General features: G+C 45.0%; 1 pseudogene across 1 annotated transcript in view; it reads left to right on the plus strand.

Annotated features, from left to right (window-relative positions):
* The first annotated feature begins 2,406 nt into the window (after positions 1-2,406).
* Positions 2,407-26,708, plus strand: part of LOC311167617 (lathosterol oxidase-like) — a 45,296-nt pseudogene continuing 20,994 nt past the window's right edge. The window contains exon 1 of the transcript in view: positions 2,407-2,984. The product of the transcript in view is annotated as a lathosterol oxidase-like (transcript). The remainder of the gene's footprint in view (positions 2,985-26,708) is intronic.

A 26,708-nucleotide genomic window follows, 5' to 3' on the forward strand; every position in this document is an offset into this window, starting at 1 on the left:
AAGAAGGAGAATGGAGGCATCACACTCCCAGACTTCAAACTGTACTATAAAGCCATAATAATTAAAACAGTATGATACTGGAACAAAAACATACACACAGACCAATGGCATTGAATAGAAAACCCAGAAATAAATCCACATGTTTATGGACAACTAGTCTTTGACCAAGGAGCAAAGTATATGCAATGGAACAAGGACAGTTTGTTCAATAAATGGTGCTGGGAAAACTGAACTGCTACATATAAAAAATGAAGCTAGACTACAACATCACACCATGCACAAAAACCAACTGAAAATGGATATAAGAATTGAACAGCATTAATACTAGAAACCATAAAATATTTAGAAGAAAATATAAGCAAAACACTACATGATATAAATATACATAACATCTTTAAAGACACAAAAAAGCAAAGAAAGTGACACAAGAAAGCAAAGAAAGTGAAGGAAAAGATAAACAGCTGGGATTACATCAAACTAAAAAGCTTTTGTACAACAAAAGAGACATTAACCAAAACAAAAAGACACCCTTCTGAATGGGAGAAAATTTTTGCACACAATGCAAATGGTAAGGGACTGATCACAAAGATTTACAAAGAGCTCACAGGACTCAACAAAAATAAACAATCCAGTCAAAAAATGTGAAGAAGAGCTAAAAAGGCTTCTCCAAAGAGGAAATGCAAATGGCCAACAGGTATATGAAAAAATGTTCAACATCACTTAAATCAGGGAAATGCAAATCAAAACCACAATGAAATACCACCTTATACCAGTGAGAATGGCACATATTAAAAAAACAGCAGCAACAAATGTTGGCAAGCATGTTGAGAAAAGGAACTCTCCTGCCCTGCTGGTGGGAATGCAAACTGGTCCAACCACTATGGAGAGCTGTGTGGAGATTCCTCAACCTGCTAAAGATTGAGCTTCCATAAGAATTCCAATCTTGGGCCTCCCCGGTGGCGCAGTGGTTGGGCGCTGGGTTGTGAAGCTGCCCGCAGCCTCTGCAGCACCGGTTCGATCCCCGGCTGCTCCCCGGCCACCAAAGGAGGGTCCCACATGGCGCGCAGACCTCTCCTGCCGCCCGCTGCTCCCCTCAGCAGTGTGCTTCGGTCCTTCTGCCTGCTCTACTCCCCGCTCTGGCTCTGGTGAGTTCTTTCGCCCTCCCGCACTTCTGACTATGCCCAGTGCGTGTATAAATAAATAAATAAATCTTTAAAAAAAAAAAAAGAATTCCAATCTTAGGAATCTACCCAAAGGATACAAAAGCATTAATTCAAAAGGATATCTGCCCCTATGTTTATTGCAGTGCTATTTATGATAGGTAAGATGTGGAAACAACCCAACTGCTCAAAAATAGATGACTGGATGCAGAGAGTGTGGTATATACACAATGAAATATTATTCAGCAATCAAAAAAGATCAGTGCATGCGATTCTCAACATGCATGGAGCTAAAAGGGATCATGTTCAGTGAAATGAACTAGAGAGATGAAGAAAAATATCCATTGGTTTAACTTAGAGGAGGAATATAGGGGAATCAAATAAGGGATCAGGAAACTAAATAGCATTAAATAATAAATAAAAAACCAAAATTAGCAAGAAACTATAAATCAGACATTTTGCAAGGGACAGGGAGGTAGAAGGAGCAAAATAGGAGAGAAGAGCACAAGGGACTATGGTGATGGTTCATGGGTGAATTGGTGCTGGGAATTTTATGGGGAATACACCTGAAAGGAGAAAGCATACAAACATACATTGTACAAAAAAATGACATTTTATATATGTGTATATATATATATCTATATACATATATATAACATTATTGAGTTTTCTTAGAAAATTAAAAGTGTATCTGCCATAGGGCCCAGTAGTCCCACTCCTAGGTATCTACCCACAGAACACAAATACACTACCATGAAGGGCACCTTGCACATCCATGATCACTGTAGCACTAGTTACAATATCCAAGCTATGGAAACAACCAAAATGCCTGAAAACAGATGATAATTCAAGAAGTGGTATATAGATAATAGCATACTACTTGTCAGAAAAACATGAACTCATGCCATCTGGGGCAACATGGATAGAGCTAATTGAAATAAGTCCAAAGGAGAAAGACAAGTATGTCACCCATATATGGATATAGAAAGTCTAACAAAGGGCTACATGAAGAAAAACTTGAAAACTAACCCTGAATCCTCCAGGCTGCACCGATTGCTGATCAGACTTCGGACCAGCCCAGGCTTCCTGCCCCAGCAGCACAGGATGATGGACCGACCCTCTCTAGTTTGGCATCAGACTCATTTGATGGCAAAGCCTGACTCCTGCTGACTGAGTCCCCCATTTTGTCTTGTTGCACCTGCACCACCCCTGGATCCTCCAGCCTCCCCGATTTGCTAGAGCTAAGATGGATCTTGTACTTGATGCTGTAGACAATTATTTTTTTATACCGTTTCCATATCCAACCACAGGGCCAGAGTATGACATCTTCCAACAAACTGTAATTCTCCTGGTTATAAATCTTGGTGCTTATATCCTTTATTTCCTCTGTGACAATAAGCTATAGTCATTGCCTATAGTCATTCCCTCATGAACCACCCACAATATTTATAGAATCAAGTCTACTGAGAATCATGTTTACTGTTAGGTCATTACCATGGATTAAGTATTCCCACCATTTCACTGTTTCTGTGGAGCTGAGAGGATGCAGCAAATTATATGACAAATAGGAGAGTTTCCAAACAGCTGGATTCAACTCATTGCTCCTGTATGGTCCTTCCTCTTTCTCACCAATTTGCTGATCTCCTGGATTCACAGAGGCCTTCACCATAGACTTACAAATAAGCGAATTCATGAACCTCATCTCTGGAAGATCCTTCTTCACCTGCAAGTCATGGTTTTCACCCTGTGGATGGCTTTCTTCAGAGTCTACCTTATCATCTCTACCTTTCATCTTTCCATTACATCAGCTGGTTTATTTAGGTTGTACATGTTGGTCAATGTCTGCACAATTTCCATTCATGACAATGATTTCTGTCTCCTCAAATCTTTTTCTTTCATAATTTTTTTCATAATTTTTAAAAAGATTTATTTTATATATACAAGAGCTGGGGTACAGGCCAGAGGTGCGGGAGGGTGAGAGGATTCACCAGAGACAGAGCGGGGAATAGAACAGGCAGACTGACCGAAAACACTGCTGAGGGGAGCAGCGGGCGAGACAGGAGAGGTCTGCCGCACCATGTGGGTATCTCTCTGGCTGGCCATGAATTGAATCCATGCTCCAGAGGCTGTGGACAGCTTCAAAGCACTGCACTCAACCACTGCGCCACTGGGGAGGTCCTATCTCCTCAAATCTTAAGGCCATTTATTAATGACTCAGTTCATCATACTGACCATCACCTCTTCTCTAACTACAACTGTGGATAGTATTTTACATTGCGGGGTAGAATTAGAGGCCCATTCAAAAACCTTTCTTCCTTTGAAGGGACGAAGGTGACAGAAAAAACACAGCAGGGCCTTCCCTGGTGGTGCAGTGGTTGAGTGCTGGGCTGCGAAGCTGCCCGCAGCCTCTGCACCACTGGTTCAATCCCTGGCCACCGGCGAGGGTGCCACATGGCACGCAGATCTCTCCTGCCGTGCCCGCTGTGCCCCTCAGCAGTGTACTTCATCAGTCTGCCTGCTCTGCTCCCCGCTCTGGCTCTGGTGAATTCTCTCACACTCCCGTACTTCTGACTGTACCCAGAGCTTGTATAAATAAATAAATAAATAAATCTTTAAAAAAAAAAAAAAAAGCACAGCAGCCAGCAGGAAGTTGTTGTAAAAAATAAGAAATTATTCAGCGGAGAGGTTGCGAAGGTTATCGCTCAATTATTAAATATTTTTAATGAGGGAAAATAATCTACATCCAGCCAGGAGACATAGCAATGGTAGCATTTGAAATTCTGCATTGAGGGCCCTGCTGAGGGATGGTCATGCTGAGAACAAGAGAAACCAACATCCTGTGTAAATACCAGTGGTGACGTAAGAGGTGACTGTGTCTTTCCAGCCAGTGAACCTGTAACTTATTGTGGGGTAAGGAGCAGGGGAAAAACTTCAGGCTTTTCCTCACTCCCACTGTGCATGCACACTTGGCCAACCGGCGTGGTGTCATGTGGCGTGGCGTGCGTGGCATGGTGCAGCACAGTGTGGTACATTGCTGAGGATGGAGGAGTGCAATGGAATGGACGGAGGTGTGCGCCCTGAGAGTGGCAGAGCACAACGGAGTGTGGCGGCGAACAGCAGAGAGCATGAAGAGCATGAAGCACAGCTGCTAGAACCAGTAATGGACCTACCTGGTATGGGATGGTTGCGCTATATTTGGCATAGACAGCAGGACGGTTCAAAGCAGGACAGCTGGGCGCAGATGGGTATGGAACCCTTTGAAACCTGGGGAGGGATTGCAAGGTGTGCGACCATGATCAGATGGTCCTCGGGGGCTGGACTCCTTTCCCAGTGGGCGCCTCCCCAGGAATGGCCAGAGGTAGATGGATCCCTGGGGCAGGTGGAACAGGCCCTAAACGAAATAGAAGAGGCCCTGGATAGATACAGTGCCCACGAAGCTGCAGGGGCTGTGGGATGGGTGTTTCTCACAGCTCTGCGAGAGTAGGCAGAGAGTGATCCAGAATCCAGCAAGTACTGGATGAGATGCGGAAAGAGATGTGGAAACATCCTCAACGTTTGAGGGTTCTGGAGGAAGAAGTTCAGAGAAACCAAACCACCATTCTGGAGATGCCAGACTGCTTCTCAGGAGAGGAGGAGAGGGAGGCTTGCTCTTTGCCTGAGTCTCAGCCAGTGGTAGCAAACCAACCTGCAACTCCAGAGATGCCAGACTCCTCTGGAGAGGAGGAGAAGGCTGGTCCCATGCTCTGGGTCCACCCAGTGGTGACTCAGAAAATGAAGCGACAGCAGCCCTTGGCCTCAGGGGGTGAGGCTGCTGGACCACCACACATGACAGAATTTACTACGTACTGACCATACACCCCGGCGGAACTGGTGGACTTGGACAAACAGTTCCGCCAGAAACCAGGGGAACCTTGGCAGCCTGGCTGCTATGCTTGTGGGACCTGGGGGTGGATGGGGTTATTTGTACAGCACAAGAGATGGAGAGACTGGCCTCTGTGACTTTACACTCATCCTTGAGACAAAGGCTGCAGAACAGCCGGTGGTATGGCCAGGGCGATCACACCCTGCTGGAGTGGATAATGGCTGCCATAAGAACAGTATAGGCTGATGCAGGAGACGTGCCAGAGACAGTGAGCAGATGGCAGATGTATACCAAGCTGGTACAGGTACTTGGGGAGTTGGGGATGTGGCAGGCCATGTTCAGTGTGAATATTCATGGTCCTGACAATGAGCGTTTCACAGCAGGGATGAGAGACTTGGTTTTAAAGAGTGCCCCCTCAACCTCATTTGGATCCCTCATGGCAGTTCTAGCATCCTATGTGGGACGTCAGATACACTGTGTCACAACCATGATAGCTAGCTGGGGTGAAAATGAGAGATGACACTCTCAAACTCTGAAAGAATAAGGGTAATTGTTGAACAATCAAAAGGAATGCCAAGGAGGGCAAGGAAGCCTCTTGGCATCACAGAACCTGTTAAAGTCACCCATAACCAAATGTGGACAGATTTAGTGAGAGCAGGTGTAGATCGCACTAAAATACATGCAAAGCCTAATGTATATTTTTTAGAATTATGGAAGCAGCTGCAAGAAGACCAGAGGTTCACGCCCATGAGCAGGACTGCTGCTAAGGGGAAACCTGAAGCTTCAGGCCTCAGGTGCACGCCCTGTGCCTGGAACACCACTTGCTGCCAACCCCGTCCTCGGGCTATGGCCTGATCACTTTCAAATAGGGTGAGGGCCAAGGAACCTGTCCACAGGGGATGGGCGGGGACCGGAGGCCACACGTGGAGCTTGCCATCCACTAGTCCCCGACTAATGTGCAAAGGGTTTTGGCTTTAGTAGACACAGGAGCAGTGTGTACTCTGCTCTATGGAAATCCAGAAAAATTTCAAGGGTCTGCTTATTAGATTGATGGCTATGGAGGCAGAGTGTCAAGGTGACAGCAGTGAGACTATCTCTGGGGATTGGGTGATTACCCCTGAAAGAGTATAAAGTATATGTATCACCCATCCCAAAATACATCCTGGGGGTGGAAGTACTGCGTGGTTTATGGCCAGAGACCACAGCTGGAGAGTTTTGCCTTAGAGTGCGTGTGGTAAAGGCAGTGGTGCGAGGACACGCTAAGCCTCCGCCCACACAACTGCCAGTCCCTAGGCGAGTGACAAATACCAAGAAATATCACTTGCCCGGAAATTACGGGCACAATATCAGAAATGGAGAAAGTGGGCAAATGTGTACTGCCCACAGCGCCTACAATTTGCCAGTGTGGCTGGTGAATAAGCCCAATGGCTCTTGGCGCGTGACAGTGGATTATTGTGAGTTAAATAAGGTAGTTCCCCCCTTGCATGCTGCAGTGCCTCAGTGGCAGACTTGATGGATGGTCTGAGCCATGAGCTAGGCATGTATCATTTTGTAGCTGATCTGGCAAATACTTTTTTTTCTGATATATATATAGCTCCAGAGAGTCAACACCAGTTTGCCTTCATGTGGGAAGGCCAGCAATGCACAGCCCTACTCTGTGCCACGGGCTGGTGGCAGCATGTCTAGCCCGGTGGGAGAGGCCGTCTTCAGTGCTTTTGTATCATTACATTGATGACATTTTATTGACTAGTGACTCTCTTGCAGATTTGGAAAAGGCAGCACCTCTTCTATTGACACACCTGTAAACATGTGGCTGGGCAATCAACGAAAGCTCTTGGGGGCTGATTGGTTGCGTAAGACAAAGGTTATCCCTGATGCTGTAATAGATAAAGTACAAGCTTACCCCACTCCAACCACAGTGAAGCAGCTGCAAGCCTTTCTGGGCCTGCTGGGTTACTGGAGGCCATTTATACCTCACATGGCCCAGCTCCTACGACCTTATATATGTCGATACCTAAGGGGGCCAGGTGGGATTGGTCAGCTGAGACAGACAGCATTTGCCAAAGCCAAACAGACTGTAAAGACTGCTTAGGCCTTGCGGATTTTGACCCAGCCCGACCCTGTGAGCTAGATGTGCATGTTACTCAGGAAGTGTTCGTGTGGGGACTCTGGAAGACAGCAGGGAGGCTACGACAGCCTATTGGGTTCTGGTCCCAACTCTGGAAGGGGGCTGAGGTTAGGTATTCCTTAACTGAAAAGCAGTTAGCTGCGGTATATGCAGCCTTACTAGCTACTGAAAGTATAACTGCCATAGCTCCTGTCTTACTCAAGAGCCAGAGGGTTACAGGACTGGACAACAAAGCCCCATAGTGGTACTGCCCAAATGCCCACTTTGGTGAAGTGGGGGCATACCTAGAACAGTGCTGCACCCTGTCAACCTAGCCCCTTAAGGGCGGAGTTGCAGGAGGTTCTTGGTCCGGTGACATATGTCAGTATGGAACCGACTTCATATGCCTGTGTAGAAGCCGAACCTGAAGCTAGTCCCTACAAGGAGGGACGAGCACCGATTCCAGCGGAGGCCTGGTCTACAGATGGCTCCAGCCGGGGCCAGCCAGCATCTTGGACAGCTGTGGCTGTACACCCAGAAATGGACACTATTTGGTTTGAAACCAGGACAGGACAGAGCAGCCAATGGGCTGAACTGCGAGCAGTATGGATGGTGGTGGCCCATGAACCTTCCTCTCTAGTCATTTGTACTGATGGTTGGGCTCTGTACAGGGGCCTGACACTCTGGATTTCCGTGTGGACAGTCATGCATTGGCCATGGTGGGGCCAGGCCGTATGGAAAGATCTATGGGATCTAGGGCATCAGAAGCAGGTGACTGTTTATCATGTCACAGGACATGCCCCATTAGCCTCACCAGGCAATGATGAAGCAGACACCCTAGCCCAGGTTTGAGGGCTTGAAACTGCTCTGGGGTGGGATGTTGCACAGTGGCTGCACAGATGCTTGTTCCACGCAGGGCAAAAGTCAATGTGGGCTACTGTGGGTGCCTGGGGTCTACCTGTAACTTTAGAGGAGGTCAGACTATTTGTGAACAACGTGTAGTGTGTTCCAGGACTTACCCCCGGAGACATTTTGCATCCATAGGCCAGGTGTTGCGGGGGCAGGTACCCCAGACACACTGGCAGATGGACATCATTGGACCACTAGCTCGCTCCAGTGGACAACAGTATGTGGTCACTGGTGTAGACACTGCTACCGGGTTATTGGCAGCTTATCCTGCTCTACATGTGGACAAAAAGGCAGTTTTGGAGGCACTGGCACGCCTATGTGCTGCATATGGACGTCCACTGGTAGTAGAGAGTGACCAAGGGACTCATGTTACAGGAGCCTGGGTGCAGCAATGGGCCAAGGACATGGGTGTTGAATGGAAGTTTCACACTCCCTATAATCCTAAAGCTGCTGGAATCATAGAGTATTATAATGGCCTGCTAAAACAAGGGCTGAGAGCTACTGTCCCCATTCTGATGCTGGCTGGGTGGAGCCAACATCTGTGGGACATGCTATGAGCACTAAATAAGAGGAGCAGGAAAGGCGGCCTGGCTCCAGTGGAGGCGCTGCTGCATCGTGCTGCTGCTCCCATACAATTTCAGATACAAACTTCGGATATTTTGTTAAAGCCTGGATTGGGACCTCAGGGCAACATTATATTACCAGCCCCAACTGGAGTGGACCCAGGGCAGACTGTGGACTGGAAATGGCCCTGGACTGTGAAGATTCCCCACATGTGCTGGGTGGCTCTGATAGCCCCTTGGGGTCGTGGCCTGGAGGCCAATTTACAAATAACACCATGGGTGACTGCACAGTGGCCGCCATGGGTGCATGTTACCCACCCTGGGGTGGCAGATCAGCGGGCAATCCTAAAGGGGACATTTATGATGACTCTGTGGCCTGTTATGAGCTCGCCACTCTTGCTACATGTAGAGCCCGCTGATGCCTCTTCACGGACAACGTGAGTGTGGTGCTCACGACCTGGAAGGCCACTGAGGCCAGCTACAATATTATCTTTGGACACAAAATCGGCGTGTATATTGCCAAATGGGAGGGATCTCCCATTGCTAGTACCAATAACTTCTTTATCTTTCCACACCTAGGAAAATTGAACTTATTTATGTTGTGATGTATATACTGTTTGCTTATGTGGCCATGGCTGCAGTGTTTATGATTGTTAAAGGAAACTTGTATAAACTTGTATATAGATTGTATGGCAGAAAACCCTGAGGGGGTGGATTGTGGGTTAAGTGGGGGGGGGAAAGCTTTTCTGCCCTCCCACTGCACATGCGCATTTGGCCAATTAGCGTGGTGTGGTGCCATGTGGTGTGGTGTGGCGTGGTGTGGTGTGCATGGCATGGCGCAGCACAGTGTGGTGCAGTGCTGAGGATGGAGGAGTGCAGTGGAGTGGACGGAGGTGTGCGGCGGAGAGTGGCAGAGTGTGACAGAGTGTGGTGGCAAACAGCAGAGAGCATGAAGACATCAACACAGCTGCTAGAACCAGTAATGGAACAACCCAGTGTGGGTTGGTTGCGCTACACTTATGTTCTCTCAACAATAATTTTTAAAAAGGTGGAGAGAAAATAAATGATTGAGGGGACCAGGTTATGTCCTTTTGCCTTAACCTAGCACATTCATTAAGAAAAACTCGTTGTGCTAATAGCACCAAAGGCCAGCGCCATGACAAGGAACAGGAATACAGTGACAGGTGGTGCCTGGTGTCAGGAGTGAGCGCCGTCTTCCCTGCTGGCCTGACAATGACCACCTGTAGTACCTTGTTCAAGGGGAAGCCCCAATGTGACAGCAGGTCTGATAGAATCTAGTAGTGACTCTGTGAATGACCTTTTCATATTTCATATGTCCCCCTATTCTCTGGGACATTGTCAAATGTTACATTTTACTGATGAATAAATAAACTGGAATTAAAAAAATACTGATACTACCATGATTTATCAGATGTGGGATTATTCAGTTTAACATTTTGATGTTTATTTAAAAAAAATTATGGAATAAGTGTAAAATTATGTGAATGTAAATACATTTAGAAAGGGAAATGTGATGCCCAAGTAATATATTTCACTGTTTTTTTTTAGATATATTTATTTATGCATACAAGATGGTGGGGTATAGGGGCCTCCCCTGGTGGCACAGTAGTTGAGTGCTGGGCTGCAAAGCTGCCTGCAGCCTCTGCAGCACTGGTTTGATCCCTGGCCACTGCGTGAGGGTCCCACATGGCACACAGACCTCTCCTGCCGCGCTTGCTGCTCCCCTCAGCAGTGTATTTTGTCAGTCTGCCTGTTTTGTTCCCCGCTCTGGCTCTGGTGAATTCTCTCACCCTCCCGTGTTTCTGACTGTACCCAGTGCTTGTATAAATAAATAAATAAATCTTTAAAAAAAAACATAGTGGGGTATAGGCCAGAGGTGTGCGGGGTGAGAGGACTCACCAGAGACAGAGCGGGGAACAGAACAGGCAGACTGAATGAAATACACTGCTGAGGGGAGCAGCGGGTGAGACAGGAGAGGTCTGCTGCACCATGTGGGTCACCTCCCTGGCTGGGCATTGAACTTGTTGCGTAGGGCAACACCACACTGACAAACGGGAGTCGTGGAGCAGGCTACATAATGCAGGATGCTGCTGAAGAGCAAGATCCTGACCCTTTTATTGACACAGGTAATTGGTTTTAAGGAGATTAGGGAGATTAAGGAAAGGGGAAGGGTGTAGAAGATTAGGGATTGTGAGTCTGCCCTCCAGGCACTTCTAATCTACTTGATGCTACACCCAAATCCCAGCCATGGTTCTAATCTTATCAACAAGGCTCTCCACTGATCAGCTTCTGGGGTCCCTTGTCATACATTGGTCCTCAGCCCCCCGGGCATTCCCGGTCATACCTTGTGATGTATAAATCAGAAGTATATGTTATGCATCTGTCCTCAGCCCCCTGGGCTTTCTGGACATACCTCCTGATGCACATGTTATGCATCGGTCCTCAGCCCCCGGGCATTCTGGACATACCTTGTAATGCATAATCTTCCCAGTGTGATCCAGCTTTGTGCTCTTGTTTGATCTGAAGGGCTTAAGAGTTTGGGCTCCTGTTCCTTACTGGCTGGACCACTTTGACCTTGTTTAGGTGACAAAATAGTGGCCAAATAGGCTGCCTGGGAGTAGCAGACCCACAGAACTGGTGCTGCAGTGGCTGAGTTTAGCTTCATAGTGCTGTGCCTTAACCCCTTGCACCAGCAGGGAAGGCCCTCACTATTGTTTTTTAAAGTAAACCGAGGCAATGCAGTTTTGACATGTTTCAAGGTTATAAATCTATAACTTTCTATAAGGGAAATGATGGCCAAGTATTCAGCCCTGTCTCTGAAGATTAGCTTTGACATTGTCATCTTTCCCTCAATTTTTCCAACTCCTTTGTCAAAAATCTAATAAATATGTTCATATGTGTTAACATAAATATATTGGAAAAACATGCTTTGCAAACTATTAGCTATTTATGTGAAACCAATAAAAGGTGATTATGACTATTAAAAACACATGCTCACACACACTGACCCTTGAAGTCTGCATGTAGAGCAGTGGCTACCCGAGGGGCATGGGAAGGGTGGCCACAGAGAGGGGGAGCACAGTGGACTCTGCTGGAGGTCCGTGGGCTCAGGGGTGGGTGTCTGACAGTGACAGCACCTGAGGGGAGACCTTGCCCTTCTACAGTGTAAGCAGTGATGTGACCAGCGCCCCCTCAATAAAGATCCTCTGGTCTCTTTTGTTGCAAAACATGTCCTCATGTGTCTGGGGTCACATTAGCATAACATGAGGAGGTGGGGAGACTGGCCCAGCCCTGCCCACCAGGCCCCTCCCCACACCGACCTGTGTCTATCCCTAATGACTTTCTGTGTCTATCCCTGCTCCAGCAGAGGTGGGGATGACTCCACCCCTGCCTGTACTTTGTGTTGTCCAGAGGAGTAATGTCCACTTCCCTACTGCATGTAGACATACAGACATGAAACTTTTTGTTCTGTGTGGACTTCTAGTGAGTCCGAGACCTGGGACACGATGGTGAGGGACATCAGGCATGGGGGACTGTCATGTCTAGCATGCAGTAAGTCTTTATTGTCTTAGTGCTCATTATATACTATTTTAATTGCAGCAGGTGTAACATCAAAGCATACCATATAATGATAACACATGTGAGTGATTTGTCTACTTTCTTATTATCTATTTACTTCTGACAGTAGGGTACCAGGTGGTTAGTTCTCACGCACATAATCTTATCGCCCCCTAGCCAAAGCCTGGGAAGTTTGCTCATTATTTTTGTTATTCTCAAACTGTGGAGATGTACGCAGGTCACTTTCAGGCTCTCAACACCAAGTCCTGTCACCCAGAGGTTTTCCTCCGAGACACATGTGTTTTCACATGCCTTAGGGACTCGGGTCAAGGCCCTTCTGCTCACTGTTCAGGGTCTCTCCATTTTGTTATTCTCAGATTGTGGAGATGTAGAAGCCTGACTCCACACAGGTCATTTTTCAGGCTCTCAACACCAAGTCCTGTCACTCAGAGGTTTTCCTCTGAGACGCATGTGTTTTCACATGCCTTAGGGACTCAGGTCAAGGCCCTTCTGCTCACCAGGTGGGGTGTCTTCCAACATCTCCCCCTTTTGTCTTTAATAATTCAAGCATCAATTTAGTAGAGTCGAACTGGAGGCTTGCCTGTCATCGGAGGCAGTAGTACCCTATTCCAAACTACAAAGCACATATTAGTATAGCTATAATTCCACTACCAATACTATGAGTTAGACTTTGAGCAAATGAATGGGGGTCCATGCCCTGTAGAGCATTGACAATACCCTCAGCTAATCCATCAATAGAATTTGTAGGCAGTTCTTTAGAAAAGAATTGAAGTACTTGATTTTGTAAAGACTTTACATCCAAAGACAAATTACCATGAACACAGTTAAGATGATGTTGAATCTGTGACCAGGAAGTAGAAACATTATTAAACTGCACAGGAATAACTAGGAGGGCGGATCAACATGGCGGCGAGGAAACGCTGCAAGTCAGATCTCCCATTAAAAAAAAGTTAATAGGAAAAAAAAAAAAAGTTAATAGGAGGAAAAGCAGCAGGTCCCAGTGAGAACTGGGACATGAAAGATAAAAGGGCAACTCAGGCAAACTACCCGAAGAAGAAAGTTGCCATAAAAGAGGACTAGAAGGGAGGAAAGCTCAGAACCCTGCTACCCTCCCCCACCCACAAAGTTGGCACTCTCCGACCAACAGAAAGGAGGAAAAAACAAAAAACTAAACCAACAAGAACAAACTACGCATCAAGTGGGACTGTGATTGAAAGGAACTATTTTAGCCATCACACTGTCAGTACCAGGCTTACACCAGCAGGGGGACCTGGGGTGGTGGTCGCTTCCGCCCAAAGATGAGTCACTTCCGCCCAAAGCGGAAGCTGATGCAACAGTAACCGGATGTAGCAAATCCACGTAAAGCGCATGCGCAGGCTTTCCGATACATACAGCCCCTCCCCTCGAATAAAGTGAGTTCCTGCAGCCATCCATGTGAGTAGAAGCTTCTTTTCATCCCCAGCCCCTCCGCCGTGTTCCTGAACCCCGTCGGCCTGCAGGCAGGACCGGCAAGTGGCGCCCGAACGTGGGACACGAGTATGAGGGATCCTCTGAGGGACCGATCAATCAGTAAGGTAAGGATTAGGTAAGTGATCGGCATCATGGGCAATACCATGTCCAAGGGCCAACTTGTTAGAGCCCTACAACTTCTGCTTAAACATTATGGAACTCCCATTAAGGTTCAAACCCTTAATGATCTAGTCTCAGTCCTCGCAAATACCAGCAAATGGTTCTTTCAGCAGGACACCGTCTCAGTAAGAAACTGGGAAAAGGTCAAAGCAGACTTCTTTCTTTACAGGGACCTTTATGGACCCCAAACTATTACCCCCCGTATTTTTTCTGTGTGGCAACTAGTCCATGATGCCCTTAGTGATGGGGGAGCAGCTGCTTATGAACTAGTGGCTGAGGTATTGCACTCTGCAGCTCAGTCCGAAAGCAAAAAGCCTGCCACATACTCGGCTGCAGCAAGCTCAGCCACAGAAACCCCCCCCCCCTTCTCAGTCCTCAAATCCCGGGGGAGATTCCTCTTCAGACGAGGGGAATGTGGAGGACAATACAAACTATCCACCTCCCTATGATAGACCACCCCCATCAACCAAAAATCCATCAACCAAAAATCGGCGGCATCCCTCCCCCACCACTCTCCCCTCTGCCCCTCCACTTAACTCCCATGGCTCTGACCCAGACCTTCCTGGGCTTATACAGTCCCTAACTTCTGTTCTTTCAAGATTTGTACCCTCCAACTCTGAAAATTCTCGGGAATCCCTTCTGACCTGCCCGGTCTCAGTTCAAAATGATCAGGGACAGCAGGTCCGGCAACATTTGGCACTGCCTTTCCAAGACCTCAAGCTCTTAAAAGAATCTATCAGAGACTATGGACTTCAGAGCCCTTTTGTTCACCAAATGTTAGACACCTTTGAAAACTTTATTATGACACCCAATGACTGGAAGGATACTTTCCGCTCGGTTTTGAGCCCAGGGGATTATCTTTTGTGGAAGGGTCAGTTTACAGAACTCTGTGACCAATATGCTCAAACCAATATTCAAAGAGGTTTTCCCCAACAAACTAAAGAAATGTTAACCGGGGAGGGTCCTAATTATAGTACTAATCAGCAACAATGTTTATATAATCCTGTTGTTTTTGCACAAGTAGCCTTGGCAGCAAAATCAGCTTGGAAGGCACTGGGATCCAGGGGACAGCCTCACCAATCCCTTACAAAAATCCTCCAGGGCCCCTCAGAGCCATTTGCTGACTTTGTAGCTCGCCTTCTAACAGCAGCCTCTAGAATTATGGGTGAGGGCGAGCCTACCTCTATACTAGTTAAACAATTGGCGTTTGAAAATACTAACAAATGGTGCCAGGAGGCCATTCGCCCATGGAAGGATAAACAGGATATTTCTGGGTACATACGCTTGTGTAAGGATATTGACAGGGCTACCGTTACAGGCACCATCATGGCGGCGGCTCTGCAGCCATCAGCCCAGCACCCCCCCTCCTTTGCAACATGATTCATTGGACAATAGTTAATAATCCCCCTTTCCTTCTGCAAGTTTCCAGAAAGGGGGGTATTCTCCTGTCATTCTTGTCTACCAATTCCACCACTGGACTCCCTTCTATAGTGTCTTTCAATCTATCGTTCAACATCAATCCTCCTTCAATTGTACCTGTCACCTTTCCTCTTGTTGGTCCAGAACCCTCAGCAATTCCTTTGTTGTCATGCATTTCCCTAAGGTCGTTATTATGCCTGTCAATGTGTCTGAGTCTACTTCTCAGGTAATCATCCGAAATCGATAAGCAGGTCCGGCATTGGTTGTTGGCGCCTTGATCTCCGTCTTCTCGACTCTGGCAGCTGCGGCCGCAGTGGTCGGCAGCCTAGATCTATCCAACTTCGTACTCAACGCAGATATCAACAACCATCTCGCAGTCGGACTACTCCAGAGTCTCCAGCACCTTTCTCACACAAAATTCCATCAACAACCATCTCGCAGTTGGACTACTCCAGAGTCTCCAGCACCTTTCTCACACTAAATTCCATCAACAACCATCTCGCAGTCGGACTACTACAGTTGAATCCACAAGCTTCCTTAATACAGGAAGAAATTGACTTACTGACTTTAACTGCTCATGTTCATTGTATTCCTACCTATGCCTTCATGTGTGTTACAACTGCCATCCTTTTCAACTATTCAAGTTCATACCCTTAATGCCTACCTGCGCGGCCCGTGGAACCAAACTTTCTCAATTTTACTGCACAATTGGCTAATCAAATTCTAACCATTGACAACATCCGCGCTTCAGTACAAAATCCTTGGGGGAAGCAATATCACTCCTAGGTACAATCCTCTTCTGCCTGGAAATCATTTTCTACATCCTGTGGTGCCAGTGGAATAGACGTGGTGCCAGTGGAATAGACGAAAAATCTGCAAGTAGCTCTCCAAAATGTGCACTACTGTCCATTACAGCCCACTGAAAATCCCAGGGTGTGGATAAACATTGCCCTTGACCACCTGTAGGCCAATGACGGGTAAGATGGTGGTGTACCCGTAGCAACCTAAGACAGCTCCACTACCTTACCTAGGATCCTGGTAGTGGGTGGCTATGACGGGTAAGCACGTGAGTACGACTGCCACAACCTAAGACAGGTCCAGTGTGTGTCCCCCCCCCCATCAATAAAGTAAAAACGGGGGAGATGTCAGTACCAGGCTTACACCAGCAGGGGGACCTGGGGTGGTGGTCGCTTCCGCCCAAAGATGAGTCACTTCCGCCCAAAGTGGAAGCTGATGCAACAGTAACCGGATGTAGCAAATCCACGTAAAGCGCATGCGCAGGCTTTCCGATACATATAGCCCCTCCCCTCGAATAAAGTGAGTTCCTGCAGCCATCCATGTGAGTAGAAGCTTCTTTTCATCCCCAGCCCCTCCACCGTGTTCCTGAACCCCGTCAGCCTGCAGGCAGGACTGGCATCACACCCCGTGTACTGGAGCTGTGGAGAATCCTGCAGGATTCGCCACAGAGGTGAGCGAATGGCTCCAGGTGCCAAAGACTCCCAAACAGCCCCAGGCCAGCCAGTAAGCTTGTGCAGAAAAGCAGCGTGCTTGAAAAGGATACGTGGATTGCGGCTGCCCAGGTCCCCGCGCCTGCGACCTAGGCTTGTGGAGAGACACGCAGGGGCCCTCACTGAGGTGAATGTCCCTCACTGAGTAATCAGAAACCAGGCACCCAGACACGGGAGTGGGGTGCAAAAAGCGCCATTTCTGCAGACACTGAACTGGGCTACAGCCCATGTCCTGGACTTGAGGGCTTTGGAACTGAGACCTGGGGCACAAAATTCAGGGCGTGGGTTCCCCACGACTGTGGGGCACAAGGCAGACACAGCACCCCAAAGCCGTTGAGGCTTTCCCCACCACTCCCACTCTGTTCCCCTGTCCATGGGGTGAAAAAAACAGCTCCCCAAGGACACTAGGAGAGATCTCTGGTGCCACCTAGTGACCATAAAAAAATCACCAACACCCCATCGAATAGGGACCTTTCTTTAGTAAAGACTGCTTGAAATAGGCAGAAGGCTCCCAGAGGAGTCAGAGGTGAGCTGGGAGGTTTGCCCATGCCAGGCCCCTTCAGGCCAGCAGTCCGAACTCAGAGGGGGAGCGGGCACCCATGGTCAGGGCAGACCGGGTGCATGGAAGAGTGTGCATGTCTCCAAAGCGCCATTTTAGAATAGGGACCTTTCTTCAATAAGGACTGCTTGAATCTGGCAGAAGGCTCCCCGTGGAGCCAGAGGGAGAAGGATCCCTGAGCAGTCAGAGGTGAGTTGAAGGCCCCCACAAGCCCGGTCCCACCTGGCAGGAAGTTGGAGCCCAGAGGAGGATCCAGAGATTTGGAACCCAGAGTGCAATCAAGCTGCCCCACCTGCAGGGAAGTCTGTGGGACTTCAAGACACACATTTGTAACTAAACACAGAAAGAGGAGAGATTCTGTGACAGTGAGCATTAACATACTCAAAGTACCACTGCCTCACTAGACTTCTGGCATAACAGTTTTTGACTCGTTTAGATTGCCAGTTTCTGAAACTTCCGAAAGAACACACCATGAAAATGCCAGCAAGTACCAGCGGCACAGTGTCCCAATGCATAAGGCAAATTAGAAGACAGGCAGCAGGGAAAAGAAAAACTACAAGCAAAGTAGCAATGCCTCAGAAAAAAGACACACCACCAAAAAAAAAACCACCCACCAGCTTGCAACTACGGGGACTTGGAAGAACTTCTGAGCCTTCCAGAAAAAGAATTTAAAATTGCCATGATGGAAAAACTGATAGAAGTCATTAAGGAAAACAACACTCAGAAGAATGAAATTGAGTCCCTAAAAAGGGAAGTCATTAAGGAAAACAATGCTCAGAAGAATGAAATTGAGTCCCTAAAGAGAGAAGTAAAATAAATGCAGGAGATCAAAGAATTAATGGAGATGCTAAAGAACTCTGGGAAAAGCAATGAAAACAGAATAGATGAAATGGAAGAACAAATAAGCACTCTTGAAGACACAGAAATAAAAAGCACCAAAACAGAAAAGGAAAGAGAAGTACAAAGGAAAAACACTGAAGAAAGACTTCGGGAACTATCTGACTCCATGAGGAAAGGAAATATAAGAGTTATAGGAATACCAGAAGGAGAGGAGAGAGATGTAGGAACAGAGAAAATATTCCAGGAAATAATTGAAGAGAACTTCCCAAATGTGAAGAAGGAGCTGAAAATTAAAATACAAGAAGCAAGAAGAACACCAAACTTCCGCGACAAAAGGAAAAATACAGCAAGACACATAATAGTAAAGCTCCCAAGAATCCAAGACAAGGAAAAAAATAATGAAGCTGACAAGAGGGAAGAAACAGATAACATTCAAAGGAAAGCCAATCAGGCTGACATCAGACTTCTCCGAAGAAACACTACGGGCAAGGAGAGAGTGGAGGGACATAGTCAACAGACTCCAAGAAAACAGATGCCAACCAAGAATACTCTATCCCACAAAGCTCTCCTTCCTCTATGAAGAAAGAATAATGACCTTCAAGACAAACAGAAACTCTGGAATTTCATTACGACTAAACTGGGGCACAGGCCAGAGGTGTGGGGGGTGAGAGGATTCACCAGAGACAGAGTGGGGAACAGAACAGGCAGATTGACTGAAATATACTGCTGAGGGGAGCAGTGGCTGAAACAGGAGAGGTCTGCTGTGCCACGTGGGTAGCTCGCTGGCCCGGGATTGAACTCGTGCTGCAGTGGCTGAGGGTAGATTCATAGGTTGCATCTTAACCCCTTGAGCCACCAGGGAGGCCTCATTTTTTACTCTTAGCCTCCATCAAGGAGCACTGCTCAGGAACATAGTACCTCAATTTAGTTTTTTTTCTTTTTTTTGAGTGAGACTATGGGTTTGGGGAAGCAGAACCCAGGGGTGCAGGGCCATTGACCATTCAACACATCAGTGCTCATCATGTCCACGTGACTCATCCTGGATGGTGTTAACCTTCAACACCAGACTAAGGCAGTGTTTCCCAGATTTCTTCCTGACAAACTCCTTTTTGTTCCATTTATTTAAATGCTGTTGTCTTTGGAAGGAAGCACTATGTGCAGCTCACACTTATGGGTGTTCTGCTATAAACATTTGCATGCATGCAGGGTTTTGTGCAAATATAAGTTTCAAATTAGTTGGTAACTAGCTGGGGCAGTAATCACTGGGCTGTATGTCAGGTTTTTTGGTTTTCAAAGAAACTGTCAAAGATCTTCCACAGTGACTGGCCATTTTGCACTCTTGCTGGCAGCGATGAGGCTCCTGTGTCCACATCCTGGCAGCACCTGTGCAGGTTTGCACTTTTCAGCCCCTACTAGGTGTGATGGCGTCACTGTTGTTCTTTTTGTCTTTCCCTAGTGCCCCGTGATGCTGAGCATCTGTTCATGTTCTTCCTTGTCGTCTGTGTCTCTTCTTGGTGATGTGTCTGTTAAAGTCTTTTATCCTTTTTTCAAATGAGGCACCATTCATTTACAACACTGTTGTTGTCCTTTTTAAAACTGGGTTGTTTCTTTTTGCTCATTGAGTTTTAAGCATTATTTTTTAAATTCTAGATACAGTCCTTTATCGGATTCATGATACGCAAATGTTTCCCCCACTCTGTGTCCTGTACTGACAGGAAAACAAACACTAGTGTCCATACAGAAGCATAGATATACATTTTTTTGGAAAAGAGAAATGATAAATCACTAACTGGTTTTGAGTAGATACTGGCTGCCTGGCGTGTTGGGCAGGGAGGGGAATGACTTACTTAACTTATGTGTATCCTTGAGTGTGATTTTAATGTCCTGGTATGTGCATGAAATATGCCTTCAAAAGTCAATTACACTACACTGCTCAACTTACAACACTCTTCATATGTCACATCCAAATCATGTGTTAAGACCAGACCGGCGTGTGTGTTACCAGTGATGGACCTGCACGTCATAGTCACCAAAGTCATGGTTTCCTTTGGGTTCTCTCTGGTGTTGTTTGTTCTGTGGGTGTTGGACAAATGTATATTGACATGTGTCATCATTGGAATATCATGCAGAGTATTTTCACTGCCAATAATGTCTTCTGTGCTCAAAGGAAATAAAAGCAAAAAGAAAGCAATGGAATCACATCAAACTAAAAAGCTTCTAGGGCCTCCCTGGTGGCACAGCGGTTGAGCGCTGGGTTGTGAAGCTGTCTTCAGCCTCTGCAGCACTGGTTCGATCCCCGGCTGCTCCCCGGCCACTGGAGGAGGGTCCCACATGGCGCGCAGACCTCTCCTGCCACCCACTGCACCCCCCAGCAGTGTACTTCGGTCCTTCTGCCTGCTCTGCTCCCCGCTCTGACTCCAGTGAATTCTCTCACCCTCCCGCACTTCTGACTGTACCCAGTGCATGTATAAATAAAATAAATAAATAAATAAATAAATCTTTAAAAAAAATTAAAAACAAAAAACCAAAAAAACAAAAAACAACTAAAAAGCTTCTACATAGTGAAGGAAACTGTCATTAAAATGAGAAGACAATTGAGTCAGAGAAAATATTTGCACATCATATATCCAATAAGGAGTTACTATCTACAAAGAACTCCAAAACAAGAATAAAGCCAAATCAAAATAGGTGCAGAGGAGCTAAATAGGCACTTTTCTTTTCTTTTTTTTAACATTTTATTTTATATAATTCTTACATCATTTTTCAACTTTGTACAATGTATGCATTTTCATTTCACAATTGCACCCCCCCTTATTTTGACTCTAGTTCTTCCTTTCCCAGCCCCTGCCTCCCCCCCACCCCCCATAGTGTGTCTCCGGTTTATAGTTGCTTGTTGATTTTGATTATTACTTTGCATTGATTAGTCTTTTTCCTGGTCTCTTATTTAGGTTTTCTAAATTCCTGCTGTGAGTGAGACCATCCGGTATTTTTCTTTTTCTTTCTGACTTATTTCGCTGCGCATGATCCCTTCTAGCTCCATCCATGTTGCTGCAAACTGCATGCGTTTATCTTTTTTGAATGCTGAGTAATATTCCATGGTGTATATGTACCACATCTTCTTGATCCAGTCATCTATTTTTGGGAATGTGGGTTGTTTCCATATCTTAGCTATTGTAAATAGTGCTGCTATAAACATAGGCGTGCAGGTACCCTTTAGAATTACTGTTTCTGTGTCCTTTGGGTAAATACCTAGTAGTGGAATTGCTGGATCATATGGAAGCTCTATGTTTAGTAGGTCAAGAAATCTCCACACAGCTCTCCATAGTGGTTGGACCAGTTTGCACTCCCAACAACAGTGCAGGAGAGTTCCTTTTTCTCTACAACCTCGCCAACATTTGTTGTTGCTAGTTTTATTAATATGTGCCATTCTCACTGGTGTAAGATGGTATCTCATTGTAGTTTTGATTTGCATTTCCCTGATGACAAGTGATGTTGAACATTTTTTCATATGCCTGTTGGCCATTTGCATTTCCTCTTCAGAGAAGTTTCTTTTTAGCTCTTCTGCCCATTTTTTGACTGGATTATTTTCTTTGTTTTTGTTGAGTCACTTCAGCTCTTTGTAGATTTTTGTGATCAGTCCTTTATCATTAGTGTTGTGTGCAAAAATGTTCTCCCAGTCGGTGGGGTTTCTCTTTGTTTTTGTTATTGTCTCTTTTGCTGTGCAGAGGCTCTTTAATTTGATGTAGTCCCACCTGTTTATCTTTGCTTTCACTGTCACTGCTTTGGGTGATGTGTCTGTAAAGATGTCTTTGATGTGCATATCACATAGTGTTTCACCTATATTTCCTTCTATGTATTTTATGGTTTCAGGTCTTATGTCTAGTTCTTTAATCCATTTTGAGTTGGTTTTTGTGTATGGTGTGAGGTAGTAGTCAAGCTTCATTCTTTTGCATGTAGCGACACAGTTTTCCCAGTACCATTTATTGAATAAACTTTCTTTGCTCCAATGCATATTCTTTGCTCCTTTGTCAAAGATTAGTTGATCATAAATCTGTGGGTTTATTTCTGGGTTTTCTATTTGATTCCATTGGTCTGTATGTCTGTTCTTGTTCCAATACCATGCAGTTTTGATGATTATGGCTTTGTAGTATAGTTTGAAGTCTGGGAGTATGATGCCTCCATTCACTTCTTTTTTTTTTTTTCAGGAGAGCTTTGGCTATTTGGGATTTTTGGTGATTCCATATGAATTTCATCAATAATTGTTCTATTTCTTTGAAGAATGACATTGAAATTTTTATTGGATTGCATTGAATCTGTATATTGCTTTTGTAGGATGGCCATTTTAATAATGTTTATTCTTCCAATCCATGAGCAGGGGATGTCTTTCCATTTCTTTGTGTCTTCTTCTATTTCTTTTAACAGTGTTTTATAGTTTTCTTTGTATAGGTTCTATACCTCTTTTGTTAGCTTTATTCCCAAGTATTTGATTTTTTTTTGTTTCGATAATAAAAGGGATGGTTTTTTCGATTTCTTCTTCTTCTTCAGATTTATTGTTTGTGTATAGGAAGGCTACTGACTTTTGCATGTTGATTTTGTATCCTGCCACTTTACTGAACTGATTGATGAGTTGAGTTAGTTTTTCTGTGGAGTTTTTGGGGTTCTCTATGTATATTATCATATCATCTGCAAATAGTGATAGTTTGACTTCTTCTTTTCCTATTTGGATTCCTTGGATGTCTTTCTCATGTCTTATTGCTCTGGCTAGGACTTCCAGTATTATATTGAAAAGCAGTGGTGAGAGCGGACATCCTTGTCTTGTTTCAGATCTTAATGGAAATGCTTTCAGCTTTTCGCAATTGAGAATGATACTGGCTGTTGGCTTGTCATATATGGCCTTTATGATGTTGAGGTATGTTCCTTGTATCCTGAGAATATCAAGGGCTTTTATCATGAATGGGTGTTGCACTTTGTCGAAAGCTTTCTCAGCATCTGTTGATATTATCATATGGTTTTTATATTTCTTTTTGTTGATGTGTTGGATAACGTTGATTGATTTTCGGATGTTGAATCATACTTGTGTCCCTGGAATGAATCCTACTTGGTCGTGGTGAATTATCTTATGGATACATTGTTGGGTTCTGATAGCTAAAAATTTATTGAGGGTTTTTGCATCAGCGTTCATTAGGGAGATTGGCCTCTAGTTTTCTTTTTTTGTGTTGTCCTTGTTCAGTTTTGGTATTAGTGTAATGTTGGCTTCATAGAACGTGTTTGGTATTATCCCTTTCTTCTCAATTTTTTGGAAGAGTTTGTGAAGGATAGGCACTAATTCATTTCTGAATGTTTGGTAGATTCATATGTAAGGCTTTTGTTTTCGGGGAGGTTTTTGATTACCATTTCAATTTTGCTGCTTGTAATTGGTCTGTTTAGGTGTTCTATTTCTTCTTTATCTAGCTTTGGGTGATTGTTGAGTTGTAGGAATTTGTCCATCTCCTCTACATTGTTGAACTTGTTTCCATATAACTGTTCATAGTAGTTACTGATTATTCTTTTGATCTGCTGTGTCCGTTGTGATTTCTCCTCTTTCATTTATGATCCTGTTTGTTTGTGCTTTCTCCCTTTTTTCCTTTGTGAGCCTGGCTAGGGGTTTGTCTATTTTATTGATTTTTTCAAAGAACCAGCTCTTGGTTTCATTGATCATTTGTATTGTTTTTTTAGTTTCAATTTCATTTATTTCTACTTTGGTTTTTATTATTTCTTTTCTTCTTGGTTTTGGGGTTTTTTTGTTGTTCTTTTTCTAGATCTTTGAGCTTCGAGATTAGGTTGTTTCTTTGAGTTCTTTCTTGTTTATTGATGTGAGCCTCTATTGCTCTATATTTTCCTCTTATTACTGCTTTTGCTGCATCCCATACATTTAGGAATTTGGTGTCCTCCTTGTCACTCAATTCAAAGAATTTTTTAATTTCTTCTTTGATCTCCTCATTAGTCCAGTGGTCTTCCAATAGTGTGGTTTTCAATCTCCATGAGGTAGGAGATTTCCTTGCCTTCTTTTTATGGTTTATTTCTAGTTTGATGCCTTCATGGTCAGAAAAGATGGTTGGTATGATTTCAATCTTGGTGTATCTGTTGATGTTTGCCTTGTGTTCCAGTATGAGATTGATTCTGGAGAATGATCCATGTGCTCTTGAGAAAAATGTGTACTCAGATTTTTTGGCGGTTTATTGTTCTATAGATGTCTGTTAAGCCCAAATGCTCTAGATCCTTATTTAGAGCGTTTGTGTTTTTACTAATTTTTTGTCTCATTGATCTATCCATTGTTGATAGTGGTGTGTTGAAGTCTCCCACTACGTATGTGATTTCTCTGATGTCTGTTTTCAGAGATGACAATAGTTGTCTGATATATTTTGGTGCTCCTTCGTTTGGTGAATATATGTTAATGAGTGTTATTTCTTCTTGAAGAATTGTCCCCTTGATCATAATGTAGTGACTGTTGGGGTCTCTTTTTACCTTTTTGAGTTTGAAATCTGTTTTATCTGATGTAAGTATAGCTGTTTATGCCTTTTTTTTTTTTTGGTCCATTTGCTTGTAGGATTGTTTTCCATCCTTTAAGTTTGAATCTATTTTTATCTTTTGTAGCTAAATGTGTTTCCTGGAGACAGCAAAAGGTTGGGTTTTGTTTCTTAATCCAGCCTGCAACTCTGTGTCTTTTTATTGAAGAGTTCAGTCCATTTACATTTAAAGTTAATATTGATATGTTAGCATTTGCATTTGCCATTGTGTTTGTCTTTCCTTTGATTTTATTTATTTATTCTTTTAATAACTTTTTTTTGGGCCTTCTTTCTTTGTTATTCGTCCCTCTGAGTTCTAGCTTTAGGACTTCTTGTAGTTTTTTTTTTGGAGTGGGGGTTTATTCGTAATGAAATTCCAGAGTTTCTGTTTGTATGGAAGGTCCTTATTCTTTCTACATAGAGAAAGGAGAGCTTTGTGGGATAGAGTATTCTTGGTTGGCATCTGTTTTCTTGGAGTCTGTTGACTATGTCCCTCCACTCTCTCCTTGCCCATAGTGTTTCTTTGGAGAAGTCTGATGTCAGTCTGATTGGTTTTCCTTTGAATGTTATCTGTTTCTTCCCTCTTGTCAGCTTCATTATCTTTTCCTTGTCCTGGATTCTTGGGAGCTTTACTATTATGTGTCTTGCTGTATTTTTCCTTTCACCGTGGAAGTTTGGTGTTCTTCTTGCTTCTTGTATATCGATTTTCAGCCCCTTCTTCACATTTGGGAAGTTCTCTTCAATTATCTCCTTGAATATTTTCTGTTCCTACATCTCTCTCCTCTCCTTCTGGGATTCCTATAACTCTTATATTTCTTTTCCTCATGGAGTCAGATAGTTCCCGCAGTCTTTCTTCGTTCTTTTTCCTTCGTACTTCTCTTTCCTTTTCTGTTTTGGTTCTTTTTATTTCTGTGTCTTGAAGAGTACTTATTTGTTCTTCCATTTGATGTATTCTGCTTTCATTGCTTTTCCCAGAGTTCTTTAGTGCCTCCATTAATTCTTTGATCTCCTGCATTTCTTTTACTTCCCTCTTCAGGGACTCAGTTTCATTCTTCGGATCGTTGATTATTTTTCCCTTGTCATTGTTTTCCTTTATGACTTCTGTCATTTTTTTAATCATAGCAATTTTAAATTCTCTTTCTGGAAGGCTCAGAAGTTCTTCCAAGTTATTGTCGTTGCAATCTGGGGGGTGGTTTTCTTTTTGTGGTCTGCTTTTTTCCTGAGCAGTTGCTAGGTTGCGTGTGGTTCTTCTACTCCCTACTGTCTGTTTTCTAATTTGCCATATGCACTGGGATACTGTGTTGCTGGGACTGGCCGGCATCTTGGGTGAACTTCTCCACTTCCCTCTGGCTCCTCTGGGAGGCATCTGTTGGTTTCAAGAAGTCTTTACTGAAGAAAGGTCCCTGTTCTAAAATGCCAATGTGGGGACACGCTCCCCTGCGTGCCTGGTCTACCCCGGCCGTGGGTTCCCGCTCCCCCTCTGAGTTAGGACTGTAGGCCAGAAGGGGCCTGTCGTGGGCGAACTTCCCAGGTCACCTCTGACTCCTCTGGGAGCCTTCTGCTGGTTTCAAGCAGTCTTTACTGAAGAAAGGTCCTCATTCTAAAATGGCGATTCGGAGACAGGCACACTCTCCTACACGCTGGATCTGCCCTGGCTGGGCTTCCCTTCTGGGCTCGGACTGCTGGTCAAAAGAGCCCTGTTTGGGCGAACTTCCCAGCTCACCTCTGACTCCTCTGGGAGCCTTCTGCCAGTTTCAAGCAGTTTTTACTGAAGAAAGGTCCCTATTCTAAAATGACAATTTGGAGACAGGCACACTCTTCTGCGTGCCCTGTCTGTCCTGGTCCTGGGTACCCACTCCCCCTCTGGGTTCGGACTGCTGGCCAGAAGGGGCCTGGTGTGGGAAAACTTCCCAGCTCACCTCTGACTCCTCCCGGAGCCTTCTGCCACTTTCAAGCAGCCTTTATTGAAGAAAGGTCCCTGTTCTATAAAGGTGATGCAGGTATGTA

This window comes from Talpa europaea (genome assembly GCF_964194135.1).
Source record: "Talpa europaea genome assembly, chromosome: 2".
NCBI classification, from domain to species: Eukaryota; Metazoa; Chordata; class Mammalia; order Eulipotyphla; family Talpidae; genus Talpa; species Talpa europaea.